General features: G+C 37.6%; 1 pseudogene; it reads left to right on the top strand.

The window, feature by feature from the left end:
* Positions 1 to 2,846: 2,846 nt before the first annotated feature.
* The window catches only part of LOC141428603 (paramyosin, long form-like), a 15,119-nt pseudogene continuing 10,024 nt past the window's right edge, over positions 2,847 to 7,941 (top strand).

The raw sequence follows: 7,941 nt of genomic DNA, 5'->3' as shown, positions 1-7,941 counted from the left end.
CAAAATTTGTAAGGTTTAAAAATAGTACCGGGTACACTTTTTTCTGAAAATGCCCGTGTACTAGTTTAATAGCTACTGCTAAAATATGAATATGTGATGATAAATTAATAATCACAAGTTTTATACAATACAATACAATTATTCTTTATTGAGTACCATAAATAAGTACAAGAAATTAATATACAAAGACAAAATGAAGGGGTTTTTCGTCAACTATTATTAGGTAAGTTGTAAAGCCTACCTAGAGCTGTGATAGTTTCAATAGTAAAGAATTAAAAATTAAACGTGTACCGCTATCTGGTATAAGATGACCCCGCTCTGCAATTATTTTACTTAGAATCAGGGCTCTACATTGCTACTGTACCTACAGTCAAATTAAGGCCTCCGCGAGGTCGCGCGCGTCACGCACAGTCTTTTACAGTTTTCGATGACCGGATACTCTAGTAGTGAGATAACTACGAAGTTTAAGGTCCTGGGTTCGATCCCCGGTCGGGGCAAACTATTTGTATGAAAAAAAAATTGCTTATTATCGAGTTATGGAGGACTAAGGGCTATTATGTATCAAAATATATATTTATCGATACTAGCCTAGCACCCATAATATAAGCTTGGGCGTGGCATGATGTTTTTTATTTAGTTATTTGGGCTACGAAACCCTTCATCATCATCCCAGCCTATATACGTCCCACTGCAGGGCACAGGCCTCCTCTCGGAATGAGAGGGCTTGGGCAGTAGTTCCCACGCGGGCCCAGTGCGGATTGGGAACTTCACTCACACCGTTGAATTGCCAAAACACACACAAATTGCTTAGGCAAGGTTCCGAAGACGCGGCAACGGTCTCTCTCTGAATAGCTGAGGTCCCCTGTGAAGTCTACTAACTTCTTTGTCATTTATTTCCTCATAACTACTTAGAGCTTTAATTTTACTACAATATTTAGCATTGTTGCCAAAATTACATAAATGATGCCAAATTTCAGCTCAATTGGATACATAAAACTGGTCGGAAAATTGTGTGTAAATTCTGAAACCTTTACGAACTTAGGAAAGGAACGTTGCAAGTTGTTAAAGCTTGTAAATAATAATAAGAGATCCAGCCTCGTTCAAATGATTGATCAAAGTTCCATAATAAATAAAGATTAGAAAAAAAAGTTTGAATTATTTTTGCAAGAACGAACCACTATGTATGTAACCATCAAACATCGATATTTTAAGCTAAATGATTTCCCTGACTGACTACCTATGCTATTGTCGTTGTGTCACAATCTCATACCGTTTGCTCTGAATTCAATCAAAACACCCTAAACGATATAGAATTACGTAATAATTATACTAAGTAGCAAAATGTGATAACATTTATATTTTTTTGTCTTGACCCAATAATCGTCACGAATTGAAGGCCATTTAATGAAACGAAACAATAAAATCTTTATACACTTAACTGTACATTGTTGTGTGCGCTCTCTCTGTTACACGTTTGAAGAGTAAACGAGAGAGCATGAGTGCAAGTGAACGAAAGATTGCTTTTAAATAAGTGTGACCTTGCTCTGCTATAGTTCGTTAGCCAGCATCTCACCTGTTTCAGTTGTTTTGTATTTTTGACCTTAATATTGTAGTTAAAGAGTTTGGTTTACAATAAATATATCTATATAACCGCTGTACTGCTTTTACGACTTTGTATCTATTAATTTAAGGTATAGAATAATGAAATGTGATTAAATTTTTATGAGCAAACAAAATATTAAGAAAATATTGCAACAAAAGCAGTATCCATATCCATATTATCTTCCAAGATGGCTACACTGTTTCCTTTAAGTAACTGTGATACAGTCTATATTTCCCAACGTGTCTTTATTAAATTAAATTGTTTTATAAAAACTATCGAGAAAATCTTTTTATCTACAGTTTTTGTCACTGAATTTCAGAGGTCACTATCAAAATCTTAGGGGAAAAGAGCAGAGAGCCCGGAGAGAATGATCGTAATTGAGATCAATGTTAGCGAGCTGGAGACAGATCTGCCGGATAGACCAAACAAATGAGGAAGTCCAGGTCTCCGAAATTTAGCTTCATCATCAGAACCGCCATGGACAGAAGCCGATTGAAACAAATCATTCATTCCAACTGTACCACCTGTTGATCACAACGATCCTTAGTCATTAGGGAACTCTGTCTAGAGATAAAAAAATATTTTGATAGCTAGTAAAAAGTATATCGATTGATTCATCATCATCATCATCAGCCAAAAGACGTCCACTGCTAAACAAGGGTCTCCCAACCTTAGAACGCCATAATGAACGACAACTCGCCACTTGCATCCACTCATTGCCCGCAACTCTCAATGTTGTCAGTCCTGATGCACTGATCCTAGTACACTGATGGGCAAAGTACGGCCCGCGCGGGCCAACTCCGGCCCGCCAAGGAATTTAAATCAGCCCGCCGACTTACCTTCGAAATTAATAGTACCCATATGGCCCGCAATATCCTTCTTCTTAAATTTAAGAGCTATACTGTTGTCGGTGGAGTAATCGCCACTCCGCACGGTCTTTGGCCAGCTGTTTGACTTCCTGATACGACACGACACCCACCCTTTCCTTCACCTGGTCAAAATAGGTCAATGAGTGTGAGTTCAGCCAACGCTTCGTCTTCATTGCTAGATTGGTGGTATCAAATGGGAGTGAATGCGTAAACAATTACACAACAGTGCCCTTCTTCCAGCTGATGATGATGATGTAGATGATTTTCACGGGTGTGATTTCTGCTGGCATAAGAAAGAAAACAAAACAATTATTTATGAAACGCCTTTTTGGACAATGGTGTCATTAAACGGTTAATAAGCATTCTGTATTGTAATGTATGCAGTCGCAGACAAGATCGGGGAACGTAACCATATGGCGCGCGAACCACTACCAGTTAGGTAAATGAATTACATAATATTAAGAATAAATTAAGCAACTACATTACAGTTGTACTAGGCTACTAGTTAATAAAACCCTAAATCGTGGTTTGTTTATTGTTCTATGCAGCGTTTAATCTACAGTGCTTTCATTCTAGCATGGTGCGGGTGACACTAGATGCACGTTTCGTTTCACTCAAAAAAGTTGCTGCGGTCTAAATATATGGAAGTATATTTTAGTTGTAGCCTGAATATGACTGGCGTAAAATATTTGAACATAAGAACTATGTATACGAGATAAATTTAAGCTATCAGATTTTTATAATAAATTAATTAAATTCAAAGCACAATTAAGTGAAGAAACGTAATATGCATGTAACGTAACACCAGAGGCTCGTTTAGTGATGGGACCTAATGGATCTTGAGTTATATTGGTACTTATTAATTGGTAATAACGAATATTCTTACAAACTCCGTTTAGTCTTACTTAAGTGGCAAATAATATTCCAACCTAGAATTTCATTAATATTCTCATCAAAATTAGCATAATAATCGGATTAATGATGACATTAATTATGATCAAGATTTTAAATTATTAGTTCTATTGACTCAAGTTTCGACAGTTTGACTCTCTAGTCTTGTAATATTGACAGCTGTCATCCGCACCATGCTACAATGAAAGTACTGTAGAGAAAAAATATTTGAATCATCAACATTTTCAATGAAACCGATTTCGAGATATGACACTCGCAAAAGTTCGTAAAGCAGCAAAAGTGCGCAACATCACCATCAATACACAAATCAGTGCCAGTTTTAGATAGTAACTAGCCGCTACCCGCGGCTCCGTCTGCGCAGAATTCGTTTTTCGCTATCCCGCGGGAACTATGAAATTTTCCGGGATAAAAACTATCCTTCCGGAATATCCTTTCGGAAGGATCTCCGGGACTCATACTGTTTATATACTGAATTTCATCTAAATCGGTTCAGTGGTTTAAACGTGAAGAGGTAACAAATAAACAAACAGACAAGCAAACTTTCGCATTTATAATATTAGTGGGATTTTACTTAATGTTAATCCATAAATCGATATTTTGGTCTGCTTTGACATCGCTAACCGTTTCTCCGGCATCCACTGATTCGCTGAGTACCCATCACTACGAGTGAGCCACTTAAACCATAGAGATAAGTAACATCTAGTTTCAACATTGCCTTTATAAAATACAAAACAAAACAACCACACCATGACGATGCCCATCTACGCTCGCCGCAACTGCAACGTTGAATGTCAATGTTACAAAACAAATGAAGACATAATGATGTCAGATGCAACGCCGAGATGTAATAAAGACTGATTATAATGGTGTTACACGTTCGTGTTGCAAATATCGAATGTCTGTATGAATATAACACACACAAAGAATTGGTGTGTGTTGATAGGTTTCAGTTGTTTTGTTTTGTAGTAACATTTTTGTGAGTGCCTTCAATTGTTTTTGTTTTATTATTCTCAATTATTCTCTCTTGTCCCTTTTGTGCATAAAAGGTATACACCCAGAATATAACAAAAACAAATTCAAAGATTGTAAATGTTATAGTGTAAGAGTTCCCTCAATTTCTCCCCGCACTCCTTGGCTAGCTGGCCACGATACCACCTCAAAAGTAGGTATACCTTTTTAAACAAAAAACAAATTTTCGGATCGGGACCAAACATGAAAAATTAACTAATAACCTCCTTTTTTTGAACACGATTAAAAAAAGCATAAAAGTATCTAAAATATTGCTAATTGGTGTCAATTGTGCCATGATATTTATTTATTTATTTAAATCATAACAGCAGCATACGCCAGTTTTCATATATTATTAGCGATTAAGGCCAGCTCACACGAACTGTTACACTTCCCCTTTACAATCACACTTCTTACGCCGTGTGACACCGACCTTATTGGAACATTTAGTAGCATATCACGTATTATTGTTTTGCTAAAAAGGAAATCTGGCAATGCAGGAATTCAAATAAGATTAGGGCCTGTTTCACCACTAGACGACTTAATTTAAGTGACGGATATCAGCAATGCCGTCTTTGTTTGTTTTGTCCGAATAAACAAAGACGGCATTACTTTTAACTGAAACTTAAAGTTAGTCGACAATGTGTTGAACAGGCCCTAGGTGTTGTTTTGTAATGTATTGTGTCAGTATTCTTGTTTTTAACATTTTGCTCGTAATCTTAACACTTGGTTTGTTCGGTAGACATTTTATCCACGATGGAACACAGAAGATAATTAGGCACTTGTTCTACCGCCAGCGAGGATGCGATTAATTATCGACTATTTTCTCGCTTAAGAATTGGACAAGAGATCTAGGTCCCGTCTTAATAAAAGAGACACTCATAATAATAGTTGAGCGCTGGTTGTTCACACTGCCGGCGAGGACTCTCGCTCCACTAGTTTTTAGCAGCGACAAGAGTTCTTAAAACACAAAACTCCGTCAGCGATGTCTGAACTCATGCCGCGAGCACAAACAGCGGTCATTTTACTCTCCAGTGCACTAGTTCTAAATTCAGTTACTCGAATCGAAATCGAATCGCTTGTCGCACTATACTTACTTATAGCCCAGCTACACAACTAACGATCATTCGTTCTTCTCTTAGTTCTTCTTCTTATAGTTAGTTATAGTTTGTAGCTCTGCTCGCTTCTCGTTTATCGTCGGCGTTGGGACAAGTGCCCAAGGGCGCACTATTAGCTTGACAGTTCATCTAAAAAGAGATAATTACATGATTTCTGATTTGTGTGTACGACTTAATATGCGGTATTAAAATGTTGTTTAGCTGACAATGCAAATAGAGTCAGCAAAAAAGATACTTACCTTAGATAATATCTAACGTAAGTTTTTGTTGCTAGCAATAATTTACAATAATGTATTATACCATGTTGAAGGTGCTTTACTTAATAATAAGTTGGTGTTGGTATATGGTATTTACTTAGATAAGAAATCAATGGCATTATTACAGTTTACGGCAAAGGAAACGGCCGTGTCTCAACAGATGGCGTGATTTCATAAATTCTAATGGTCTCACATTAGCGATTTGCCCAAGCGCTTATAAACGGGGCCTGAGGGCGGGGTGCGGCGCTACTGTTAGCGATTAGATTTTTAGTCCTTCTGCTCCTTATCTAATATTAATTAAATCCTGCTTATATTATAAATGTTGAAGATTGTGTGTTTGTTGACTTTTTCACGCTAAAATTGACAGATTTGGAAGTAGTTTGGTAGGTACAGCTGAACTTCCAAAATAACAGAAAGGCCCCTTTTTATCCTTACTTTTTTACGCGAACCATGTTTAATCCCAAGATCCGATTGATTCATTAACGTCGAACGCTTGGACCTAAAAAGTTGAAATGTTTAACGACGAATCCATATGCGCAACATACATAGTCTTAAGTCCCCATTAACTTTTGAGTCTTACAAAGCATCACCATAAATAACTACAAGTTTATTACCGTTCAGTAGTTCAAAGGAAAATAATTAGTACAGATAGTACCTAATTCGAATATTTATTTCCGTGTCAACGTGTTTCCGTATTAGAAGAGCACTAACTGCAAAGTTGACGGTATAACAATTTTTCCTTTGACTATCAAGGAACGAAAAGAAAATATATATTCAAGTAAAAGAAAAGATCATCATCCCAGCCTACATACGTATACGTCCCACTGCTGGGCACAGGCCTCCCCTCAGAATGAGAGGGCTTGGACCGTAGTTCCCACGCGGGCCCAGTGCGGATTAGGAACTTCACACACACCATTGAATTGCTTCGCAGATTTGTGCAGGTTTCTTCACGATGTTTTCCTTCACCGTAAAGTCGTGGTAAATTTCAAATGTAACTCCGCACATGAATTTCGAAAAACTCAGAGGTTCTCGGAAAGTTACAAATATAACTATTAACCTTTGTTGTTAACCTAGTATTTTACTTGTTTTTGTTGTAATTGTTACAAATTTGTTTGAATTACGTGTGTTGCAAATAATGAAGTTCGATAGCCGCTATCACAGCAACCACACCCTACCAAGCAATAAGGCAAATCTTACACAATAGACCGAGAACAGTCTCGAACGGACACTCGGTACGTTTCTGACACGACGGTAACTATTACAACGTTCTATATTACAGGTATTACGGAACTAGTTTAGAACCTTGCCGCACTAGCGATTTTTGTAGTCAACACTAGTTGTGTATAGTCTCCTGTAGAGTCAAAGTATGAATGTTAAGTCCTCATCTTTTAACCCCTGTTATAAATTTGACGCCAACGTCTGTCTGTCTCTTTGTCTGTCTGTGGATTTCAAACGGATGGACCAATTGCGATACAACTTTTTTAATCGACTGCGGTTTCGTCGGAATGGTTTTTAGCTAATTTTAATTAAATTGTGTCAGCCATTTTTGAGATATTGAACTACGTAATGACTATAGAGAATATTACTGCAATTTTCTTCCATCAGAGTGCAGCACTAGCACAAAACCGTGAACAATTTTCATCAGTATTATTTCAATTACAATTTTGGAAATATCGATTAAATATCGTCACTGTTACTAATAAATAATATCATGTTATCTATAGGTATTGGCATGTATTGATCATGATCTGTCATGGCGATAAAATGTAAATAGAACTGAAGTTGCCATGGAGGTTTGCACTAGTGTCACGTCCTGCGCAGGGCTTTGCTTAATATATTTTTTTTTTTTATTCGACTGGATGGCAAACGAGCAAGTTGGTCTCCTGATGGTAAGAGAGCACCACCGCCCATAAACATCTGCAACACCAGGGGTATTACAAATGCGTTGCCAACCTGGAGGCCTAAGATGGGATACCTCAAGTGCCAGTAATTTCACCGGCTGTCTTACTCTCCACGCCGAAACACAACAGTGCAAGCACTGCTGCTTCACGGCAGGATTAGCGAGCAAGATGGTGGTAGCAATCCGGGCGGACCTTGCACAAGGTCCTACCACCTGCAAATCCGGCAGGACCATTAATACCGGAGGATTTTTCAACTTTTAAAGGTTTTTGACG

Source organism: Choristoneura fumiferana, chromosome Z (assembly GCF_025370935.1).
Source record: "Choristoneura fumiferana chromosome Z, NRCan_CFum_1, whole genome shotgun sequence".
Taxonomy (NCBI): domain Eukaryota; kingdom Metazoa; phylum Arthropoda; class Insecta; order Lepidoptera; family Tortricidae; genus Choristoneura; species Choristoneura fumiferana.
This window is presented reverse-complemented; position numbering and strand designations above follow the sequence as displayed.